Source organism: Gymnoscopelus microlampas, assembly GCF_963454915.1.
Source record: "Gymnoscopelus microlampas genome assembly, chromosome: 6".
Taxonomy (NCBI): Eukaryota; Metazoa; Chordata; class Actinopteri; order Myctophiformes; family Myctophidae; genus Gymnoscopelus; species Gymnoscopelus microlampas.
Window position 1 is genome coordinate 15,020,555 of NC_139943.1, and position 12,249 is coordinate 15,032,803.

Consider the following 12,249-nt stretch of genomic DNA (forward strand, 5'->3'; position numbering starts at 1 on the left):
CCCGAGACCATTTGTGACTACAAACATTGACATTTGTAGCTGTTGTGTTGCACCTTATACAGTAGGTGGAAGACGTGATATCGCTTTTAGCTCTACGTTGTTTTTAGAGGACAGCATGAGACCATCAGCAACAGCTATGACACAGAGAAAAAAATGACAAAAATGGCTTTGTGGAATGTCAGAGCATTATCAAATAAATATGATTTTATTCATTCACTCATTAGGAAGGAATAGTGCATCCCTTATAGAGGCATGCCCATAATAAGACACATAATAAGGTAAGACAGGATTAAAAAGGAGGCGGAATTTCCATAATCTCTACAGACCGTATTATCTGTACAGACACTAACCTGGGACCAGTACTTATCTTAATAATGTCTATCTCCCCCCCCCCCCCGATATTTCTCTCAGAATTCATTTTAAATGGTGATTTTAAGATTCACATTAATGAGGCAGACTCTAAAGCTATAGAATGTATTTATATTCTCAAGGGCTTTGACCTCACCCAACATATCTCTGAAGCCACTCATCGACTTGGCAAAACATTAGACATGGTCATTTCAAAGGTAATACAATAGAAAATATCTCAGTATCAGAAAATCCACTAACCGATCATCACTGTATACTGTTTGATTGTGTCCTACCAGTAGCTAGGATTGCGGAGGAGCACCTCATTAAAAAGAGAAAAATTGATACAGCAGCAGAAATCAAATTTGCCGAAATCATGAACTCAATATGTCCCATCACCTATGTTGAGGATGGACCATTGGAGGAGATGATAACAAACTCAGCTGCACTATCAACATAGTTGCCCCAATTAAAAATAAAACACAGGGGGGGAAAAAACTCTATGGAAAAATGATCACATTCATGACCTCAAGAGAGCATGCAGAGCAGCTGAAAGGAAATGGAGAAAAAAACAGACTGGAAATAAATCGCAATATCTTTAAAGAAACCATGATCACTTATAACAACAGCATAAGAGATGCTCGGAGAGCATACTTTTCAAAAATCATATCCGACAATAAAAATAATTCCTGGATTCTATTCAACACTGTAGACAGAATACTAAACCCTCGTTCTACCTCAGAACCCCCAGCCTCCCCACAGAAATGTGAGGAATTTGCACTCTTTTTTAGCAATAAAATAATATCCATCAGGAACAATATAGAGCCAGGGATCATGTCAGCCCACAGTCAGTGTCAGTGACAGACAGAACACCATGAACAATTATAACAGCGTCTCAAAAAAGGAGCTCAGCAAGATTGTCAGTATAATCAAGCCATCATCATAAATGTTTGATCCAATTCCTGCCACTCTTTTTAAAAATGTTTTTAATATGTCTTCCACTGTCCTGCAGATCATGAATACAACCTTAATAACAGGAGTCTGTGCAGAGGCATTCACCCTTACTGAAAAAAACCAACCTAGATAGCAATAACTTAGATAATTACAGACCCATATCAAACCTTCCATTTATGAGCAAATGTCTTTCTCCAACTAAATCAATTTATCACAGAAAACAATATTGTAGACCCTCTTCAATCAGGCATCAGGGCCAGAGACAGCCCTGACAAAAATAATGAATGACTTCAGAATCAATAAGGATGACGACTCCATCGTCTTGAACACACAGTTGGTCTATGTGGGAAAGTCCTAAACTGGCTACACACCTAAATGGTAAATGGTGCATTTATATAGCGATGGCAGAGGAAACCATGCAAGGCACCATCCTGCTCATCGGGAGCAATTAGGGGCTCCGCGTCTTGCTCAAGGACACTTCGACACTAACTCTTCTGGGGGAGCCCGGGATCGTACTGGAAACCTCACGGCTTCCATCCGGCCGCTCTACCGGCCACTCTACCCCTGAGCCACTGCCGCCCCATATCACACCTACATCACAGGTAGAAGATTCTGTGTTTGCCTGGGGGAATGTGTATCTGGCAAACATAATATCCCCTTTGGCACTCTTCTCTCTCTACATGCTCCCTCTAGGAGACATCATCAGGAAACACAACTTTAATTTCCATTCATAGGCAGACAACACACAATTATACATATCCGTAGAACCACACAACACAGTAACCCCCCTCACCTCCTGCCTCACTGACATAACTGACTGGATGAACGCAAACCTACTAAAACTAAATGAAAATAAAACAGTTGCTACTGGTAGGTCCAAAGCCTAAAAGGGTTGAACTTTTGAACTCCCTAGCCTAGGACATCTAGCTACATGGGTTAAACCACAAGTAACCAGCCTCTGAGTCATACTTGAGTTGACTCAGATCTCAACTTTACATCACACAACAATAAAATAACAAACATTAAAAAAAATGTATCTGAGAAACATAGCAAAGGTACGACCCCTTCCTGTCACAACCATATGCAGAAAAAAAATTAGATTACTGTAATGCTCTCACAGGACTACCAAAACAAGCCATAGACAGACCACAACTCAAAACTCTGCTCTGCTAAGTCGCTGCTAGACTATTAACCAAAACAAAGAAAAGAGAACACATCACACCAGTCCTGTACACCCTCTGGCTCCCAGTCTCCCATAGAATAGATTTCAAGGTCCTCATAAAGCACTCAACAGCCAAGGCCCTGTATACATTACAGACTTTCTACCGCCATACACTCTATTCAGAGCACTGAGATCCTCCACAGAAGGTCTGCTTGACAGAACTCAGCTCCCACAAAAGTAAATAGGAGAGACAGCTTTTTCTTTCTATGCACCAAAACTGTGGAACATACTGTACAGTACTTCCTGGGGAGGTTAGAGAGGCTAACTCCAGCGACATTTTTAAACATGATAAGCTAAAGACGCACCTCTCTAGGCTAGCCTTCTCCTAGCACTTTTTAGGTTAGCTCTCTCTTAGCACCTTCAATGGTTCCTCAGCACTTAATAATATGTTTCCTGTCTGGTTTAGTTATTGAATGCTATTTCCAGGATTTATTTCCATTTTAACCCTGCTTGACCTTTTAATCTTTATTTCATTATATGTTTTACTTATTGTGTGTTGAATATTCTAATCCTATGCCCGTCCTCTTATGCCCATGATTCTATGCATATTTATGTTTTTGCCTGGTGCTTGCTTTATTAACCTTTTAACTGACTTATCTCTCTGAATTGTGTAGTATTTGAATTCTGTCATGCCTGTGAAGCACTTTGAACTGCTGCAACCCTGTATGAAAGGTGCTATACAACTAAAATGTATTATTATTATTATTATTGTATATTGATCACTTAAATATGCTATACTGTAGGTATCACGGTTGTGCCATTACAGAGCGTAGCAAAAAAACCTGAAGGGGGCGTCAACAAGTGTCATTTGGTAGCGGTGGACATCTTGGTGGGACATAAACAGCTTGACTTTGACTCCCACCAATGTCTGCAGCTACTATGCCACGCCTCCCGTGGTGACAAGTTGCCAAGCACTATACAGTACCTGTCCAGCAGATGTCACTCTCCTCTCATGATCCACCCTCTCAACTGTCATTTGTTACACCTCTATTGAATGTCCATTGTGTTCACCTGTGTCTTGTTAGCCCATGTAATGTGCATCTCCCCTCTCATATACAGGTACTGTAAACTAGTGTATTGAATGGCATCTGTCTTCCTGCCTGGTGAATCCTGCCTGTGCCCGTGCTTGCTAACTCCATTTTTCCGCTTTTGCGTTTTTTTCCCCATAAATCAGTGCTACTGAACACCCTTTACGTCTGTGTGTTGGTAAAATAAATATTGAACCAATGAAAAGTATTAAAAAGTGCTTCTGACAAAAGCAGCTAACTCCATTGGATCCTCAAACTTTCTGCTAAACCAGCTAACTCCAGCAAAGGGGGGTGGAGTTAGCTGGTTTTGCTGACTCCAGGCTCCACCCCCTTTTGACCTCCAACCACATTGTGAGCTTGGAGGTCCATTCAGCTGTTCTTATCAATGATGAACAAAACCTCCTAACTGCCAGACAGCAGAGTTATACTCATTCCTGTGCTTCATGGGGCCTGTTTTAACATAATTAAACCATTCACCAAGCTAGTAGCTATAAGGCTTAAAACAGAGCTGGTTACAGTTTATCACAGATTATGTGATTGTTTTAATTATTGTTTTTTTTCTTACACCTAAGGAGCGAGCCGTCTAGAAAAAGATGGACACACATTTTTGTGTCCATGTGTAAGTTATGTCCGGCCTCGGACATAACTTACACAAAAATATTTTTGTGTCTGACTATTTTTCACATTTTGTGAATTCATAATCCCAGATCCACCATCCCACAATCCCTCCATATTTGACCAAGACTGACATCTTCAATAGGGCATAGTCAATACATACAATTTATTCAAAAAAATGATACTGAAGAAGCCTGTCAGAGCGAAACGGCAGTGTAAAAGTAACAAACGATTTGGAGTCTCTGGGCTATAGTTTTGTGAGTGTGAACCTCCTTATGTATGCAACCCCCTGGGTTCAATATTTCAATGTCTTGCTCAACAATATTTCAAAAATGACGCATGACCTGTTTGAAGGATGAAATAAATATGTGACCTTCTGGCTTTGAAAAGGGCTCTCTAACCTTGCGGCCAGGCAGCCGTTGATCATAAAAGAATAATGTCACCTGCCTCACAGACCACTGACACAAAATGCAAAATGGCCACATACAAAATGCAGTATGATAAAATTGCTTTGACCAAAGAGTAATAAACTTCTCCAGGCTTTCCGTCAAAAAAAATAAAAAAAAGGACCCCCCACACACACACACACACAGCTCCAGACTGACGTTCAAGGACTCTACTGACAAAAGAACGGTTGCCCCAAACCTACCTCGGAACGGTCAGAACCACGTATTTCTGGCCACCAAACCTACTCTGCCCAAATATTTGACGCCTCAGGGGTACTGAGACTAGGGGGGTCGATGATCTAGGATTCTGTCCCTATCGGGACGTACCCGAGTCAGCTGAAGCGGACTTCGCAACGTTCGGCACGGTGACTTCGCAACGTTCGGCATTGTGCCTCTCGTGGCTCAAGTCCGCTTCAGACGGCATGCCTCCGTCGTTTTTTTGCCTCAATACTTCCTAACTTAATATTAGGGGTCTGTTCTCACCAGGCGGGCCGAGTGTTCTGCCGCTGGAAAAAAAATGGGGCGGGGGGGACTAGGTTTTGGGGCGACTGTTCCAGTTACCCTACTGACTACACAGGGAATTGCCACACCGTCAATAGACCCGTCTTATCTCTGTAACACAGACTATGGCTAGGGATCCAAATTTGAATGTGAACATTAATTCTTCCATGCTGTCTCTTTGGGAAAACATAGAATGTTGAGCCTGAAATGAGAAGAATGATTAATTAGGGATAAATATTCTACCGTTATTGGATATCAGACAATTGCCTTATGTCAGCAGTATCTATAATGGTGAAACCCTACATTAGTCTCTTTTCTACAGCACCTTTAGGGAGGCAGGTTCTAGAGGTTTATCAATGCACAGCAGACTTGCACAGCAACATTGACACTGCTCCTATATAGCTGCCAGAGAATATCTCATAGTACTTCAATCTGGCTGTAGCTGCCACCGGTTCAACAAATGTCCATGCCTCATACAGATGTCTTTCCTGGGTTTTATTTCCACAACTCTACAAACTCCTCCAATAGTAAATACCATAAGACACCGTGAAAACTATGAAAAGAATAAACATACATTTGTTAAGGTTATTGAGTCCACAGTCATTGTAAAGCAGAGTCCTCTTGATTATCAAGTCCACACAGGTGCATCCAATTATTGGCATGTTACACTGAAGTCTCTCAAACAAGTTTACATTTGCACATTTTGATAACACACATACATATACATCACAAATCAATGAAAGGTACAACTACAATAAGCATTTACCGTGTGCGCCTTTTGAACCATGTGCAGAACTTTGGCAATATTATTCTCTCTCTCTCTGGAGTTTCTTAAATGTGACCTCTCTGGATTAGCTCTGCTTGCTTCTGACTTGATTGACAAGCTTCACTCTGACCATGTGACTGTGCCCAATTTACCGTGAACCCTCTAAGCAATGGGCACAGCATTTTTACCTTAAAGGGATATTTCACTTTCAAAAAAACTTTGGGTCATTTTATAGTCTACTCAGGCTTTTGTGAGCCCCCCAGACCGTTTTTAAGTTGCTTGATTCATTATTTAGATATTTGATATTCATTTTATCAGACACGCCCCCTTCCTATACAAACCCATTATAACTTCAAACTCCATTTTTAACATGTTAGATTCATCAAAAACACCCGTCCTTTTTTCTGGTGACTCTCCCTGCCCTCCTAATACGTGAGGGGGCCGTGTTTTTTCGATATTTTTTTCCATTTTTTTTTAATATATTTTTTTGAAAATTTAAAAAAGTAAATACAATAAAAACATTAAATAAAATAAATGAAAAAGGTAATCGAAAAAACACGGCCCCCTCGCGTATTAGGAGGGCAGGGAGAGTCACCAGAAAAAAGGACGGGTGTTTTTGATGAATCTAACATGTTAAAAATGGAGTTTGAAGTTATAATGGGTTTGTATAGGAAGGGGGCGTGTCTGATAAAATGAATGTTAAATATCTAAATAATGAATCACACAACATAAAAACGGTCTGGGGTGCTCACAAAAGCCTGAGTAAACTATAAAATGACTGAAAGTTTTTTTGAAAGTGAAATATCCCTTTAAATGTTGTACTATATAAACCCTTTTAATATATTTATTGTAACTTTTAGTAGTATTTATTCATAATTAAATGAATCGTTTTAACCCGGTGTGTACATGAATTTTACATAAACAAATATTTTTATAATTATAACTGAAACCACTGTCTCTCCTTCTGCACGTGAAGGAGGCAGGCATGCTCTTTTTTTTTCAAGGAATGAGACTTGTGATTTTTTTTCATTCTTTCAGGAACTCATTTTCAACCCTATATTCATATATTGTAGGCTAATTGGTCCACTAAAGAAAAAAAAAAAAAAAAGATGGCACCGTTTCTGTGTAGCCTACTCGCTCGGCATCTCAGAGGTACTGTGTTGTGAACAGTCCTAAAACATGGATTCCAATTACATCATCATTGGGGATTAAATCTTGTTTGAAATAATTCACATTATATGTGTTTATCCTCTTCTCCTCTTTTTCTTCCTCTTCATCCTTCTTTTCTATTCTATGTTGTTTCTGTGTTTCCATGATTAGCATATTATAATAATGTTCACCATTATTCGTTATTCATTAAAGACCAACAATATGTCTGAGATTATGCTTGACAGGCTGGTGAATTTGGCTCTCTTTCCTTTGGGAGTAGTGGAAGAGTTTATTGTGTAATTTGCTGTGTGGCGGTCTGAACCATGGTTGTTCATGAGGCTGCGCTTGGTCTAAGAGAGCGTCAAAGTCTCACTGTGGAATAGACCGGTGAAAGCAATCAGTCTCAACCTTGATGTACTGGTATACAGGGATGCCCAGAGCGCAGTGTGTCACACTGCCTCATCCGCACTGGCACTGCCTGAAGCCCAGTTACAAATTAAAATTAAAAACAGAACTAATGAGAAATGAGCAAATTCACACAATAAATGTATAGCCAAGAATGTAAATTAGCTATTTACTACACATGAACCCGTTATCTTTAATTGGACACAGAGGGATTAATTATGTCTGTTGGTAATGTTTGCTGGGAATGGATAATGACTGTAGTCATGGACTCGCCCCATGAAGTCCGAGTTACACATACAACCCACGCTGTTATGGACCCTGTATTGTCACCTGATCTAAAAACCCTGGTATGGAACCACCTGGTGATGTTTGTAAACTTTATTAATTGTATTGCTTTTAAAATCTTCCTGCTCTGACTGGACTACATACAGGACAAATGTTTTACATTTAACATTGTAAAGATTTCACTGCAGCATCGACACAGAATAAACATAATATTACTCCTCAGATAATAATAACTTCTATTTGTCAACATGATCCATGGTTGCCGCTGCAGGGTCATACCCACTAGAAACGCTGAAGATTTTGGAGGAAATAATTACTACAACCTGCTGCAGCCTCGCCCATGTTTCCTCAGCCCTATGTTCCCTCAAAACTAACACTAACCCCAAGCCTAATCCTAAACTGAGGTAACATAGGGCTGAGAGAACATGCATGACCCCCCTCGTCCAACTGGAGATTAGTTCCTCAGGCGAGAGCCGTGAGACAGAGGCGTGTTTGTTCACACTAACCCTGGCTAACATTAAAAAAAAAGCTGTGCATCCCAACCAAGGACAAACTACTGTATCTCATGTGCGATTGATTGGCTAGTTTGTTGTTATGGCAATGCTGTAACTTCAGCACTCAGTGGAGTGACTCATTTAGCTTCCAGTGGACATTTTTCAGTCATCCCCGACTGGAACAACGTTAGGCTAGCAGGATTATGTTTTCAGTCCTGTCTGTACGTCCGTCTGTCTGTCCATCTGTAAACAGCTAATCTCGGTCACCGATGGACCGATCGGCGTGACACTTTGCATGCACACTCTCAAACTTTTCAAATTGGCCAGCGCCACCATCAGAGTTTTTGCAAAACACATTTTCAGCTACTACTATTTTGTCCAAACCTTATGGAAATTGGTACACATTATCTCTGTGGTCATGTGATCAAGACGTATCTGTCAGATTTCTCATATTCCATTCCGATTAATCTCTCAAGAACAGATTCTGCCCTGCGGTGGAATCTGTCGGAGAGGTTCGTCATAACGTGTGCGCATTGGCTACAAGTGGGCGTGCCTTCAGATCAGGAAGTAGGCCGCGCTTTACCCAATCAAATGTAGTGGGCGGGATTCACGTGTCCATCCACCCTTCCCCCCTCGAAACTAGCCAAAACTAATTTAACAATAGCGTCCTCGGAGCGGACAAAACCACGGAAAGATATTCACATTTTAAATTACTCTTTCATCATAGAAACAAGTGGGCTTATAACCAAAACCATCCATGTTCTCTGGGAGAAGTGGTGTTAGTGTTCCGTGTAGAAATATTGTTAGTGGGAATGAAAAGAGAAGTGATGCACTGAAGACATGAAACCGGGGTTTCCCTGCGCACTGGCTTCCCATTTGCCTCCCTCCAGACCCCACAGACAAAATCACAAACAGCAGAGGTCGCTGTTTTTCATTTTCTGTGGGGTCTGGCTACGCGAGACTACATTCCGATTGGCTACGCTTCCAAAGTTTGCAGAAGTGTCCCATTTTGCACAAAATGCCACAAATCATGAACGCAGAGTCTGATTGCTGTGAAACTTTGCACGCACATTCCCAGTATAGGCCAAGGAAGATCTACCATCCCAAACTTTTTTAATTGACCTCTTGGTGGCGTTATAACAGGTCGCAACACAGCCTGGGTATATGGCAACTGGCCTGGTGGGGATCTGTGCTCCAAGGAGCGCGCTTTTCTAGTTTAAAAATGGTTTGGAACTATTTGACAAGGACATCAAGATATGCGATATCAAATCCAAAACGTAACTATCCCTTTAAGCACACAATTGCAAGTCTAACTGTGACTAAACATAATTGTAGAGGAATGTTCTTCCAATAGAGAACCGAAGTCTTACATCACTGTCGGTAAAGGCTGCTATCCCCCTAGATCACAGAGTAATTTCCTCCCTTGAAAATACCATAGTGTCTCAATAGCCTGGCGATTTTACTCATCAGGGATATGAAGCATCAGCTGGCGGTGAAAAGGTAATAATTTATCCAATGTAAATAAATCGATTTTCTCCAAACACAAACGTTATCAAATGTAACTCAATATCATAAATGTTACAGTCACAGACTTTGCCCGTCTTGTCTAGGTCTTGTATTTCTATGTTATGTTCATGTTCTAGTTTGCATGGTTTTTTGATCTTGTCTTCCCCAGGTGTTTATCATGTGTAATCAGTAGTGATATCTATTCAGTTCACCTACTACTGTATATTAAAACGCCCAACCATGGGTTTATGATCACTATACCTGGCTGTCCTGCTTTTGGGTCCTCAACTCACCAGTACGTGACAGAATGACCCGACCAGACTGGACCCAGCGGACAGCACGCTGACCACAGCCTGTCTACACCTGGTGAGGCTTGGGGTGTTTAAATGGACATCAATGAAGCTTCGGCTAGTTGACTGCTGTGGTGCAATTCGTTTAATGTGCCAGCTGGTTTGACTGCTGGAGGGGAGGCTATTGGAGCACCAGCTGGTAGATAGTGATGTCCTGGTCATGGAACTTCTGGTAGGCCTACCTCTCCTCGAAGTCCTGGTTGTGCTAGCTCCGATTGCACTTCTCTGGAGTCCTGGTTGTGGGAGTGCTGCTGACTGTCCAGCTTCGCTTTGGCCCCAGTGTCTACATCCCTATCCAGTTGGCAGTGGAAGAAATCTCTGGGGGGGTTCAGCCCCTTTCCCTGCCTGCCCCTGTCTACAGTGAACTCTCATTTCCAAATTCCCAGTGCTCGAGCCAATTTCTACATTCCTTTTGTGTCCCTCCTCATGGACATTGTCAGGAGTCATCCCTAGAGGGAGGTACTGTCACAGTCACAGACTTTGCCTGTCTTGTCTAGGTCTTGTATTTCTATGTTATGTTCATGTTATAGTTTTCATGGTTCTTTGTTCTTGTCTTCCCCAGTTGTTTCTCATGCGTAATCAGTCCTCATGTGTAAATTATAGTCTCGTTCCCCAGTCAGTCCTTGTCGGGTCATTGTTTGGTGTCACTTCATGTTACTTTGTGTTTGTGATATCTATTCTGTTCACCTATATCACTACCTGCCTGGCTGTCCTGCTTTTGGGTCCTCACCTCACCAGTATGTGACAATAAATGACACAGAGTCACATACCTGACAGAATCGCCGGGCTGATTTGTTTATTTTTGGAACACAGTTCTTATATGATGCAATGTAGATGACCCTGTGGTATTTTCAAGAGAAAAAATACTTCTGTGACCCAGGGGATAACGGAGTGGCATCAGGACTTCGATTCTCATATGTCTCTGGGGAAGATCAAAGATGAGAGAGAGATACCCTGCCTGAAGCTGAAAAGCCTAATATCTTCCTTGGGGAGAGAGGATCACGCATATGGCACTTTGATAGATGTGGTTAGAATTTGGTCAGAATTTATTGAGAGGATAGCCCCTTGAGATGAAAAATGAATCTCATTTTAGAGGGGGTCCTATGCACATACATAAAACATTACATATAGTACAAGTACACAATACACACATGTACAGATACAGTTAGCTTGCTCACCCTCTCCCACCCACACCCCCATTCACCAACTCGTTTTAAGCAATTAAAGAAGTCGAGAATACAGTACTATGACCTATCTCAAAGTCAGAGATAAACGTATGTACAAGCAGTATTAAAAGCATGAACAGGTAGTTTCGAGGTGTGAATACAGGGAAGTCCTGAAGCTGCCAAGAGAGGTAACTGATCTGAGAGAAAGAGGAAGGTTGTTCCAGTCAGATGGAGCTTTGTGATGGAATGACCTTCGTCCAGATACAGAACATATTCTTTTGGGAACAGTAAAATAGGGATGTTGTGAATGTCTAAGCGGGTATGGTGATGTACTGTATATGGTTCCAGAGATTGTTTCAAGTAATAAGGACAGTTAAAGTGAACACATTTAAAAAGGAATAGGTACCAGTGATGTTGCTTTCTTGTCTTAGGCTGGTTCCATTAACATAAGCCAGGTGGTTACACCTGTCCTACATAGACAAAGCACTGTTTGTCAGTGACAAACTACAATATTTGTCTGATAGAGACAAACTGCACCTATATGTCCTACAGGGAGAAAGAATATCGTCTGTACTACAAAGACAAACAGCACTGACTGTCCTTCAAAGACAAATATTTTCTGTCCGACAGAGACGAACAAAATTCAAGATGTGTATTGTTACAGTAGGTAGGTACTTTATTCATCCCCGAGGGGAAATTAAGATGTTACTGCAGCTCTCATAGAGACATCAATAAAAACACATTATAATAACACCTTACATCTTACATCCCCGGCCAAACCGGGATTGCGATGCGCATACCCAAACTATGTGCAGACTTGCACACAAATGGCACTACAGATCCCATAGCCCAAAGATTTTCAACCATTTCAACCATTTCAAAATAATCATATTTGAACTGGGGACCCCCCACCCTGTAGGGGTTGAGGCATTCAATATTGTACAATATTAATATTGTGAAAATAGACAATCTACAAGCTCAAAACGTCTCACATTGTGTTGATCACTTTTGATG